The sequence below is a fragment of the Furipterus horrens genome, unplaced genomic scaffold, assembly GCF_987537825.1.
Source record: "Furipterus horrens unplaced genomic scaffold, mFurHor1.1.pri manual_scaffold_3, whole genome shotgun sequence".
In the NCBI taxonomy this organism is placed as follows: Eukaryota; Metazoa; Chordata; class Mammalia; order Chiroptera; family Furipteridae; genus Furipterus; species Furipterus horrens.
The window spans coordinates 135,313,901-135,327,510 of NW_028327173.1; the positions used below are offsets into that span (position 1 = coordinate 135,313,901).

General features: G+C 50.5%; 1 pseudogene; it reads right to left on the reverse strand.

Moving 5' to 3' along the window:
• Nucleotides 1-13,610, reverse strand: part of LOC150015984 (maestro heat-like repeat-containing protein family member 7) — a 52,059-nt pseudogene that overhangs the window by 5,897 nt on the left and 32,552 nt on the right.

Sequence of the window (13,610 nt, forward strand, 5' to 3'; positions counted from 1 at the left end):
CTCCCCCTCCCTTCCCTTCTCTCTAAAAACCAATAAGCATGTCCTCAGGTAAGGATAAAAAGAAACAAAAGAATTGTTGTCATAGACAAGACACTCTGGGAATTCCTGTTGTAGAAAAGGGAGCCGGTAAAGCCCTTTCAGCAAGATAAACAGATGTGTGTTTTCACCAGACCACTCTGGTGGCCTGAGTGGGGAATGGATTGGAAAGGTGAGATTAAAAGCTGGGAGACCCACTGGAGGGCTAGACCCAAGTCCTAGCTGAGAGACATCCATGACCTGAACTAAAGGCAGTGACAGTGGGGGTGGGGAGGGAAAATCAGATTCAGACGTATTTAAGATATTTAAGATTGATCCAGTGTGGAAGGTGAGGGAGATGAAGGCGTCTAGGCCGATTCTGGGTTTCAGCTTTGGGGCTCAAGAGGGACAGAGCAGAATTGCAACAGGAAGTCATAAGTTTGGAAGAGACATGCTGAGCTTGCAGTGCGTGTGGTTCAGTTTGGGGGTTGTGTGTGGTAAACCCCTGGAAAGGGAACACTAGGAGTAAGGAGAGAAGTTAGAGACCGAGATGAACATTCAGGAGCCAACAACTCATGGGTGCTATTGGAATTTCCAGTCAAGATGTAAAAAGAAAGAAGAGGAAAGGAAAGAACTGCCCACCTCCAACATACTCATAAGGAACCACTGGCGTCTTGGAAGCACTCACAAGGTAGTTGCAAATCTTGGCCACCGTCCGTTGCTGGCTGTCCCAGGGCTTCCGGCTATAAGCTCTTTTTGGCAAGTCCCACGCCATGAAGCAAGAACAGCGGGACAGGGTCTTCACGCAGCACTGAGGACCAACAGAAAGAGAATACCAGAGCTGTGGAGTTCCGGGACAGCCAGAACATGTTCCAGAAGAAAGTCGTGTGAAACGGCACTTTGGAAAATCAATTCCTATTTGAAGTGGACAAGTGCAGCTGGTGTTTGGAAGAGGAATTCTGACACAGGTGCTTTCGGAAAACAGACTTCTCACCAGAGTGGTTAGTGACTCCGGATCAGTTTCCATAGAGGGAGAGGCACCCGCAGGGCCAGGGGCCTGCGCACACTCACCGGGCCCACCTTGGTGTTGCCCTCTTGCATGGTCAGCAGCAGGGGAACCAAGGCGCTGATCAGCTGTTCCTCCATGGCAGGGGTGCGGGGCGACGACCGCAGCTTCCGGACCACCTTGCCGTACAGCTTGATGCAGGAGGAGCGCACGTCTTCTCGTGACTGGGAGAGACGTGGAGGCTCAGGCACGCTCCCTCCTCCAGGAGGCAGCCTGGGCCTCTGCGCCTCACAGGGACACACCACGGCCTTCCTTCCACTCATTCTGAGTGGCCCTCCAGGCACAGGAGGCACAGAGACAGAGAAGAGCAGAGGCCCCCTGGTGGGCCTGATCTGGGGCTGGTGTCTCCCTGCTGGAGCCCAGGTCTGGAGCTCCTCCCGCTCTTCCCAGCCAGGCCTCCTGCTCACCCAAAACATGTCTTAGAGTCAAGTGGGAAAATGAGCCCTCTGCCTGGACCAATAAGAAATGCACCTCCTGTAGGTGGACCAATAGCAATGAAGCAAGTCACTGGGAGACTTGATTATAAAAGAAGAGCTCCCTCCATGCAAGCCAATTAGAAAAGGACCTTTCTATGCAGACCTATTACAAAAAGATGTAGACAAGTTGGAATGATGAATGAGGTACCCCTTCCCCTGGGCTGACTTGGCCCTGCCCACTTGGCACTGCCCAGGTGCCAGTGGGCCATGGAGGTATGGCAACCTGCAGGGAAGTAAAGAACCATCCTCTATGGCCAACTCCCACCCCTCCCACCCACACCCAAGGGGGTCCCTTACATCACTGAAGTGTGGCAGCAGGATCTGCAGCAGCTCCACATAGGCTGAGCTGTCATTCAGTTTCTTGTGGTCCAGCCCCTTGAAGATGGTCTTGAGGTTTTCGCCTGCCTCCATCAACAGCAGCCCATCCACATTCTTCAGAGCCTTCACCATGAAGGGCAGAAGAGCCTGCACCTTGGTGGTCTGTGGGGCAGGAGCATTTGGAATGGGGCCTCCTACTTGGGCTAACAGGTGGGAGACCCAGCCTCTGCTTCACCGAGAAGAACTCAGTGCAACAAGGCTCACTTCCAGGCCTTTGCTTCTGCCATCCCTCCGGCCTGGGACACCCTCACTGAAGCTTTTGCTGTCCTCAGAGCCTTCTTTGGCCCTGCCGACTCCTTCCTGGCCTGAATACCCGAAGCACTTGGCTGTCTACTCCCTTCCTTGTATAATTATTAGTTAGCTTTAGAGTCTACATCTTGTCATTTCACCTGCTATATATATATAGATATATATATATATATATATCATGAGCCGTAACAGTGCTTGGTAGAAAAAAACAAAGCACTTTAAGAAATGCTAATGATGTCCCAACAATCCTAGCCTTGGTTTCCTAATCTGTAAAGCAGGAATAACTACTGCCATCCCCAGCCCCTCTCACACACACGCTGCCTTTAGGGACATTATGAAAACTCTGGATTACAAACTACTTCAAAACAAATGAAGTATTTAGGGAATTATTAAGGGATACCCATTTTACAGATGGAGCAGCTGAGGAAGGGACAGAAACAGGCTCCGATTCTGATTCTAGCCACCGGCATCTGAAAGTCGATGACAGCAAGCTCCGTCCTTCCTCCAACCCAGAGTCCAGCTGGGCTGGGCTTTCCTCTACCCTTGGCTTACCTTCTCAGTCTTGCGGGCCAGGATGGCCAGGCCTCGGATGGACAGAACCTTCATGATGGGATCGCGGTGGTTCAGGCCTTCCACCATCCGCCCCAAAGAGTATTTCTCAGGAATCTGCTGCACCTGCTCCATCTGGAGGAGCTAAGGGAGGAACAGTGATTACTCCCTGGACGGAGGGGATAGGCAGCCCTCTGGGTCCCCACGCACTGGTAGCACAGGCCGGATGACCAGGGGCCGGGTGTGGGGCACGAACAATTATTGCCCAGTCAGCAACGTCCAATGCAAGCCACATGTACAGGCCTACACTTCCTAATACCGCATTAAAAGAGTGAAAAGAAATAGGTAACATTAACTTTACTAATACATATTATTTAACCAAGTATATCCAAACTAGTATCATTTCAGCATGTAATCAATATAAAAATTATTGATATATTTCACACTGAAACTTGGTGTGAATTTTATACTCCAAACACATTTCAATTCAGACTGCATTACAAGGGTCACTAGGTCCCATGTGGCTGGTGGCAACCATATTGGACAGTCCAGCTTTGGTTAGTGATAGCCACTGGTCCTCTGTCTCCACCCGGCATTCAGTGGTGACGGCCCTGTGCCCTGTCCTTTCTGCCTACTCTTCCCAGTGAGCCCCCCATTCTCAGAATCTTAACTGCTGTCCCTGGGTAAATAACTCCTAAGTCTGTGCCTCCAGCTCAGCCTCCATCTGGAGCTTCCAATTTGGAAAACCAACAGTTTACCGCACACCTCCACTGGATGTCCAGCACCTCATGTCAGAGTTGAACATGTCACTACCCAGCTCAGAGCCCCCATTCTCCCCCATTGCCTTCCACCATCAACCCTAATTGCTCTGGGGCCCCATTCGTGCCCGCCTGCCCTCTAGCCACACTCACTATCAACCAGCTTCTAAACAAGCTGCGCACCATTCATGGAATGACCCAGACTGTTTTGTCCCTTTAGGGTGGACAGGATGCCCTTCTGCCACAGCAGCCACCTCCGCTCTAGCCCATGCTTACTTTGCGTGACTCCATCTAGAACTCAGCCCCTGAGAAGCCATGTCTGACAGTGCCCCCAAGACTCACCTCGGCAGCTGGCTCCCTTCTCTGGGCCCCCTAGGGCCCTGAACATGGAGACCTTAGGACTCCCCTCTGCTAATGTATCTGCCTGCCCTCTCCCATTGTGGGTTTCCTTGAGGACACAAATGAGTGTTTCTCCTTTGGGTCCCTTTGAGACAGCTGTGTTGTGGCATATGTGCTTAGGGGACACTTGTTGCCTGAAACATGAAATTTGGATCCTTTCCTCACTAGAATTGCCCTTCCTCCTGTGTCCCCATTGCAGGGTTAGCAATCCCCCCACCCCCAGTTCTTTTCCCAGCCCCAAACCAGGCATCACTCTCATCTCCTTCCTCTCCCTCCACACCCTCCCCACCCACCACAACCACTGCTCTTCAATTTCCTCCTAGTTGTCCTCATAAACACTTCTCCTACCTCTTACCTTGCCCTATATCTACTGAGACTAGTGAGACCATGTGTCTGTATAATGAGAAGAGGGAGCTGGGGAGAGGGGCTCCTACCCATCCATACAAGATACTCAGGCCTGCTATGCACCAGGTTCTGTGCTGGGCACTAGAAATACAGGAAAGAGTAAAGATGATGATGATGGTAATAATAGCAACAGAGTTGACTCACAGAGAGCACTTCCTGTGTCCTGGAACTGTTCTGAGTGCTGGATGTAAACTCACTGAATCCTCATCGAAACCTATGAGATCGGCAGTTCATTATCCCCGTATTACAGGTGAGGAAACCGAGGCACAGGCAGGTTCCGTGACTCACCCAAGGTCACAAAGCTCCCTAGAGGAGTTCTCCGGCCATTGGTAGAAGCAAGTACACATACGACACTCACAGCATAGGGGCCTGGGGGGCTAGGGAGGAACATCTGAGCTACATCAAAGTTCCAGAGTGTACGCAGCAGGCCTGGCTCTGGCCAGGAGCAGACCACCACCTCTTCTGGGAAGTAGGAGAGCCTAGGGGAGGACCCTTGCTCCCAGAGGAAGGGCCACTGCTCAGGGTTCCAGGGGAATGCTGCGGAAGATTAAGTCTAGAGTCCTTGACCTTGTGGTGAACACAAGAGCATCCCCCAAGATCTGGCAAGGTCCAACTTTCCACCCCCTCCCCAAAGAAACTGTGTGGCAGCCACTTAAGACTAAGGCTGATTGCAATAGGAGAGCCAGTCATGGAGACGTGGTCTGAAGCTCTCTGGACTTCCTGAGCTGCGTGACCTGGAAAAATGCCCCTAAACTTGCGCCTCACAAGTCTTCCTTTGCAGCACTGCTGTGCAGATTAGAAGGGTAACTAACAAATGAAAGCGGTCAGCACAGGGTTTGGGACATAGTAGGCCCTCAAGAAATGGTATTTTCCCTTTCCACACCGGAACCATGCGGAAAATTAGAAGTAAGACCCATGCTTATCATCCTGGAGGTGATGTTCTGCTGGTGCCTGCAAAGCCAGGCAAAGTGTCCATTCCGACCCTCACTCCTCTATTCAATCTCCCCATCTGGGAGCCCTCTGAGGACTGGGTCTGGGGCTGCAATGCATGGCCCCTGTTCTGCAGACTCGCAGTCCAGAAGAGGACTTCTGCAGAGGCAGAAAATATGCAAGGAGTACGTGGCATGCCATGCTGCCTCCTGTCCGCCTGGCAGACTTGGCTCACCTGTCAAGGCCTGTCTCAAATGGCACCTCCTCCAGGAAGCCTTCCTTAACTGAGCCTCCTGCCTCTGAGCCCCACTGTACAGACCCCGGTGATAGCCCTGACCCGCTCCACGACAATCGGCAAGTCAAAAGAGGCACACAGGGCTAGGTTAAGAGAGTGGGTTTTGCAAGTGTCCGTCAACCGATGAATGGATAAACAAAACATGGTATATACATACTACGAAATATGATTTAGCCTTAAAAAGGAACGAAATTCTACAACATCCGTGAATCTTAAGAACCTTATGTTAAGTACAATATGCCAGATAGTGTAGATTTCACTTATCCAAAACCTAGAAAAGGCAGATTCACAGAGACAGGAAGTAGAAGGTGGTTCCAGGGGCCAGAGGAGGGGGGATGGGAAGTTTCAGTTTGGGAAGGAAGATGAAAACGTTCTGGAGATGATGGTGGTGATGGCTGCACAACACTACGAATGCACTTAATGCCACTGTGCTGTACAGTTAAAATTATTAAAGCAGTAAGTTTTATGATATACATGGTGGGGCAAAAGTAGGCTTACAGCTGTTCGTATGGAAAATAATACAATAATTAATAAATAATAATACGAAAATAATGTACTCACAAGTGTAAACCTACTCTTGCCCCATGTGTATTTTACCACACGCGCGCACACGCGCGCACACATACACACACATACACACAGTGTTCTAAGAGCTCAGATGTCTGGGTTTGAATGCTGGATCTGCCACTTACAGGCTGCATGGCCTTAGGAAAGTTATTTAAATCTGTGCCTGTTTATTCCTCTGAAATGGGAGATAGAATGGTATCTGCACCACCGGATTGTGTGAGGATTACATGAATCGGTATGTGTAAGGCTCCTAGAATGTGCCTGGAAGGTAGTAAGTGCTCAGTACATGTTCTATTATTATAAGTCAGTCTCCCCTTCTGGGTCTGACCCTATCCATGTCCTGACTCATCTTTCCCCAGCAACCCCTTCCTAGTACCCACACACACACTCACTCAGCTTAGATGTCACTTGCTCAAGGAAGCCCTCCCTGATGAGCCCCATCATAGCACACATCACTCTACAGCACCCCATGTTATAACGGGGATGTCCTCTCGCTCCTTTGTTGCACCAAGGATTCATTGAGGGCAGGACAGAGTCAAACGTATGTTTATAGCTCCAATCTGGTGCTTGGCATACAGAAATGCCCAGCAAAGGATAGCGGTTGCCTGGGGAACAGAAGGGGTCTGAGAAGAGTGGAATGGGGTGAAGGAGTGGAGAGAGGAGGAGAAAAGGGAGGGAAGAAGGAGCTCTTCACATTCAGGAGAACTCATGCTCACGACAGACTGTCAATTGTTAAGTACTACTTGCGCGGGAAAAAAGACCGCTAATGTGAACTGAAGCCTATGCTCAGGGGAAGGCCTGGGAGCAGCCCCATCCTGCACGCGGTGCCCCATTGGTACCTCCACAAAGAAGGCGGTGGCGGTGATCTTGTGCTTCTCATCGCCTCGCGCCAGGAGCGGGATGAGCAGGTAGAGGATGCGGCACAGGTCCTCGCAGGAGCAGTGCACCATGGCCCTGCAGGTGGGGAAGGGGAGCAGTCCCTCAGGCTCTCCGGCCCCAGGGAGGCCTGCTGTGCGGGAGTCTGGCTGAGACACTGCAAACCATGGACAAGACAGGGTTACCTGGGCTTCTGCAGTCCCAGGATTTCCCACCTGGACAGGACCTCAGAGGCCATCTAGTTTAACTATTTTGTTTTACAGATGGGGAAACTGAGGCTTAGAGTAGGAATGTGGCTTGCCCAACAGCACAGGGCAAATCAGTAAGACAGCCTGGCTTCAGACTGCCCACTGAACAGGACCACCCCAGGAGGAGGAGGCCGGAAGGAGAGGGTGTGAGGACCCACTCACTAAGCGCCCGGCAGCAGCCAGGTGCTTTCACATTGTTATTGCATTTGATCCTCCCCATTAAGCCTCGAGCAGATTACCATTATTATTATTCCCATTTTCGTAAATAAGGGGACAGGGGCTTCAAGTGTAACCTGCTCAGGATCACAGAACTGGAAAAATGGCAGAGCTGGCACCGCAGCCCAGGGCCCCCCACTCCAGCTGCCTTGTTCATTGTACCAAGTCAGTGGTTCTCAAAACGTGGCCCCTCGATCAGCAGTATCAGCATCCCTAGATACGTGTCAAAAATTCACATTCTCGGGCCCCCATCCCAGACCGACTGAATCAGAAACTCGGAGAGTGGGGCCCAGCAATCAGTGTTGAAACAAGCCCTGCTTGCTCAAGTCTGGGGACCACTGCACTATGCTCCATTATCAGTGAACCCAGGAAGTGTGGCAGCTGTGCACAGAGACTGGAGTAAGGCAGCTCGGGTTCAAATCCTGGCCCCACCACTAGCTGTGTGACGTTGGCAAGTCACTTAACTTCTCTGTGCCTTGGTTTCCTCTTTGGGAACACTGGGATAGCAGTAGTACTATTTCATCAGTCGCGGTGAGAATTAAATGGAATAATCCACATACATACAGCTCTTTGCATGGTGCCTCAAGCATAGTAAGTGCTCAATAAATGTGCTTGTATCCTGAGACCCCAAGGAGACCCCATCCTGGGCACTTGGTGCAGGGCTGAGGCAGGCATTCCTGCAGGACTCACATCTTTAAAATCAAGGTGTCTGTCCTCTCCTGACCCCATGGGAGGCTGTGTGTGGTTGCAGGGAAGAGCCCCAGTTGGGGTCAGCAGGTCATTTCCCAGCTTGGCCACTTCCTGGCTGTGTGACCTTTGGGACACAACTGTCCCTCTCTGGCATCGTCCTCTGCATCAGTAATTCCTGCCCCACCAGGCAGCATAACGATAGTAAGAGCTAACCTGTGTGTCTGAGCTCTGACCATATGCCAGGGGCTGTTCCAAGTTCTTTACTTAATCCTCACCCCAAATCTTGGCTCTGGGTCCTATTATTACTTCCTTACTACTGAAGGGAAAGCGGAGACATGGACAGGGATGTAACTTGCCCTGGGTCACACAGATGGGACACAGCAAGCGGGCATTCAGACGTAGGCAGACTACCTCCAAGGCCACACTCTGAACCTCTCAGCCATCCCATCATTTCTGTAGCATCGGGGGTATTAAATTCATGATGCTGTGAGGAAAGGTGCTTTATAAACAACCTAAGTGCTCTGCGGTTGCCAGGTACTGTGGTAAGCAGTTTGCTCTGAAGAGCATGTACCATCGTTCACATCTATATTGTCTATCCACCAAGGCAGACAGGATCTGCTGGTTTTAGAGGAGAGGTGATGGACTGAGGGAAGGGTTTTGCCCAGAGACATGCAAACCCAAGTCTGTCTGAAGACGCTGAGGTCCCTCCCCTCCCTCCAACCCCTGCCTCACCTAGCCAGCAGGGTCACTCCTCGGTGGTGGTTCTCCGCTTGTCCCATGAGCTCCCAGCCGCCCTGCTCATCCAGAAAGGTGGCCTCGGACGAGCAGCCCATCTTCAGCAGCAGGGTTTTCACCACTTTGACCACCCAGCTGCCAAGATAAGGGAGCTGAGACCTCATGTCACCCCGCCCCCAGCAGGCTGGGCCGCCCTCCACCCAGGACTCTCCCACCATCAGCTCCCATCTGGCCAGACAAGCTCCTCTCTGTCATGCTAATCAATAGCTAGTGGTGTCCAGTGGATCCACAAAAAGTGGCTTTTTTACAAACAATTTTTAGCTTTGAGAACAAGAAAGTAAACAGAAGCAAGACGTCCCTCTCTTTGGAGCTGCTGCTTTACCCTCTCTTTTCCCCTGAGTTTCTTTACTGAATGGAGAGATTGGATTGGAGCCTCCCGCCGCCCAGGTCCTGCCTCAACCTTGCCCTCCACCCCCATCAAGCCCATGGCGGGGGGAGCTCCATGGGACAGTCCTTTCTGCTCCTTCAGACACAGTCTCCTGTCCAACCCTGAGTCCTTCATTCGCTCAGGACACTTAAGTAGTGAGTCCCAAGTCTAGGTGCACAACAAAAGTTCCTGGGGAGCCTGCGCAACCCAGGGACTATCAGGCTCGGACGCCGGTCTGTGCTTTGAAGGCCCTGGGTGGGCCTGAGGAGCCCCGGTACGAGGGAGCAGGAGGAGGGCTCCGCCAGGGGCTCTCATCCTCCTGCATGCCTGCCACGGCCCCGGCTGCTCATGGGAATATCTTGTATATGTGTGTGTCTGGATATGCACGCGTTTAGATCTGTGCATGCGTGTATGAGCCTTTAGTAAAATAAAAACTGACAATGTGTGTAATAAAGTTTACATTTAAACACAGTTTTCCAGAAAGCCAAACCCTTGCTTTAAGAGTTTAAGACACGGTTTTGTGGGCATAGTTCAGCTGATGCCCACGGCTGGTGGTTCTCAGGATCCCGGACAAGGTATCAAAGCATTTTGGAACTCAGGTGATGTTCAGGAATTTGCTCTGAATTTTTCTGTTTGGGGTTTTGTAACGAATATGAGTCCAGTGTAGAAATTCAAGTCATGCAATCCTTGTGCGGATTCTTTGAAACATGTGCTGTCGGGGACAGTCCTTCACCAGCCATGCCGTTAAGAGTTTCTAGTTACACACACACGTGCATACATGCACACACATGCATACACACACACACACACACACACACACACACACGAGGGGATGGAGTGGGGCAGACCCCAGGTGTTGTTCACCCTAACAGCCGAGGGCTCACCCTCCCCAACTCTCCCATCCACTGTCCTCCCTCTGCCCCTGAAACTCCCAGCACTGGCTAAGCTGAGATTTATGCATTTTGTTTAGAGAAGGAAGGTTATACCTTCCAGTTCCAGTATTAGCAGCACCTTTAATTAAAACAGAACGAACCACCTGCGTGTGCTCTCTGTTGTGTGTCTCCATGTCCGGTGGCAGTTGGTCGCCTCTCGCTAACTGGTTTGGGGACAGCATTGAGCTCAGGGCTCAGAAGCTCCACAGGAAAGAATGTGACTTAAGAGGTTTCAGACAGTCACAGTAGACCCCTGACCTCATCTGTGCAGCCCACAAAGAATGTAGATTTAGGCCAAAACTTCCAAACACAGAGCTACGTCATTCATAGTTTGTCTTCTCTCACTTCACCACTTTCTCAATAAGGCTCCAAAGTTTAACAAAAATGACCTTCTTCATCACCCTTCCTCCCCACCTCACTCCCGAAGAGACACCTGGAAAAGCCGAAAGAAGGCCAGCCTGCGCTGCTTTGTAAAAAGGCAGAGGTACACTGTTGGGAGAAAGCTGCGGGGTAGGGGGTGCATTTCCTTCGGCTCTCCAAACACCAACTCTGCGAGCTTCACCTTCCTGGAAGGTCCTTGGCTTTTCCCAGCAAATGGAGCCAGTGTTGCCCTGTTCCTGCACTGGGATGGGGGGTGGGAAGAGGGCAGGGAGCAAGGATCTAACACCAGCTGCTTCAGAGCCCGGGGCTGCTGCAGAGCATGGAAGCTGGACTGCACGGGATGCACTGTCAAGCTCTATCTATGGTGTCCGGTCCAGCAGGACGCCCCCACCCCCGTCAAACCCAAGTCTGTGTGACAGAGCTGGTGCCCACACTCATCGCCTCCACCCACCTCTCCTCACGGGAGGGTGCGACAGTCTCTGTGCACTTAGCCATCTCCTTAGAGCTTTTCCATTCCTTCACCGGGGCCTGGAGCACCCACGACCCACTTGGCTTCCACGCCCCGATGCCTAGTTTCCTCGGGCTGCCCTAACCAACGGCCACATAACTGGTGGCTTAAAACAACAGAAATTTATTCTCTCTCCATTCTGGACACCACAAGTCCCAAATCCAGTTGCCAGCAGGGCCCTGCTCCCTCTGAAGGTCAAGGAGAGCACCCGTCCCGGCCTCCGCCTGCTTCCGGTGACTCATGGCGTTCCTTGGCTTGTGGCTGCGGCACTCCGGTCTCTGCCTCTCTTCACGTGGCCTTCCCCTCCGTGTGCGTCTTTTCCTCTTCGTGTAAGAACACTTACTGCTGCATTTAGGACCCACCTGGCTCGTCCAGGAGGATGTCATCTCAAGCTCCTCAATTATCTTCAAAGACTCTTTTTCCAAATAAGGTCACACTTGGAGGTTCCAGGTGGGACCCAGCATGCAGCCCTCTCCACCCAGGTACCACCCTGTGGCTTTTCTGGTCCCCTTCAGCGTGGCACTTGCCCACCTCTGGTTTTCTGTCTCAGGTGCTGCCTCCTGCGAGGCAGAGGTGAGGGTGGGCGCTCAGGCTCTCTTCCAGCTCTCTGGTGCAAGCGTCAGCGGATTGAAGCCCTCCATGTCCGGAGTTTGCACCTTCACTCGGCAGCCCAGGACTTTTCCACGATGTGTTCCTCTTCTTCCTCCTCCAGTTCCCCCTCCACTTTCCTCTGGTTTTGTTTTCCCTCCAGCCACCAGCTTTCTGAGTCAGGGGTGACACCCTCATGGCAGCACCTGTGAGCGCCAGGGGAATGAGTGCCAGTGTCCTGCTGTGATGCCATCCTCTTTAGTCCTTACAACACACCTAGGGGGTAGAAATCTCTTACCCCATTTTATAGGCAAAGGAACAAGCCACCAAGACGTTAAGGTAGTTTCCCTAAAGTGCAAAGCACAAAGTGGTGGAACCATGACTCAAATCCAAGCCCAGCTGCACAACTGCTTGCCCTGTGCCCCTCAAAATGCACCACTGTGAGCATAACACTCAAGAGAAGCCAGAAAAGGAAAAAGCTAACAAACCGGTCTACATACATTTAAAATCTCTGAGTGGCAAAAACAAACAAACAAAAAATAAATAAACAATAAAATAGTTGCCAGTCACGTAACAAACTAGAATATAAATGACAAAGAGCAGTGTCCTTAATATGTAAAGCGTTTTTACAAATAATTAAGGAAAATTCCCAACAGTTTTGTATAAAATTGGACAAAGGACAAGAACAAGTGGCTCACAGAAAACACAAATAGCATCTCAACCTCAACCCCGCTCACAAGAAGAGAAACACAAACTAAAATTGCAGCAAAATACAGCATTCTCTCACTTATCGCAGGTATTACGTTCTAGAGCCCCCTCCCCCGTGAAGTAGGAAACTTACATTTATTCTACACTCTGAAACCTACGTAACTTTAACACCATACGTATACAGTACCGCAAAATCCCGTGATATAGCGAAAAATCCGCGATAAATAATCAAATATATTTTTTTAAATTCCCTGATGCAGTGAGGCTGCGATAAGTGAACTGCGATATAGAGAGGGACTACTGTACCCTTTTTCCCCCAGTTCTCAGACTGGCTGAGATGAAAATGTTTTATACAGTATTGTGCTGGCAAAATGCAAGGAGACAGACACTCATACACCACTGGTGGCGGTGCCCTTGTTGGAGGCTATTTGGCAAGTTCGTTGCTTTAGGATATATTGCAATTTCTCTTCCATCACATCACTGGTCAAGAACCCTTTTCCCCACACATTCCTATTCCACCTGACTATTTAGATGCAGAAACCTTCTTTGCTGCAGCCATTCTGCTGTCAGGAATTCCTCCTATACATACGATCGCATGTGTGCACATACAGACATGTGGACAAGCAAACTCACGGCAGCATTGTTTGTAATCAAAAAGGGCTTCAAAGTGCCTAAATGAAGAGGACTCTAGTGAAATAAATTACGGTACATTGAAATTAATTTTTTACATGGAAATATCATGCAGCTGTGAAAAATAATGGGTGGCACTATATGTAATGATCTCCAAGACATAATATATGCTAAAAGCGAAAATGTGTAACTGCGTAAGGGTCACAGTTCCATCGGTAGAAAAACAGAGAAATAAATGTGTGCTTATCTTTGTACACACCACCTCTGGAAGGTCATGAAAGAACTCTGTCCTTCTGGGGAGGGTGACTGGGTGAAGAAAATGTCTTTTGAGATTTTTACCATGTGCATTTATTACCTATTCCAATTAATCATTTAAAACTGGATGTTCAGGCCTTAGATAAAACCCCCCTGGGGAGGGCCGATTCTCTCCCGCAGCCCAGCACTAAGCAGAGTCTGACACACAGCAAGGGTTCACAAATAGTTGCTGAACAAATGATTGCCTCTCATAGAAGTGTGGTTCTGTTTTCTCTTCAAGTCTCACAGCTGATTTCTATTTACCGATTGCCCTAAAGACTTTCAGAAGG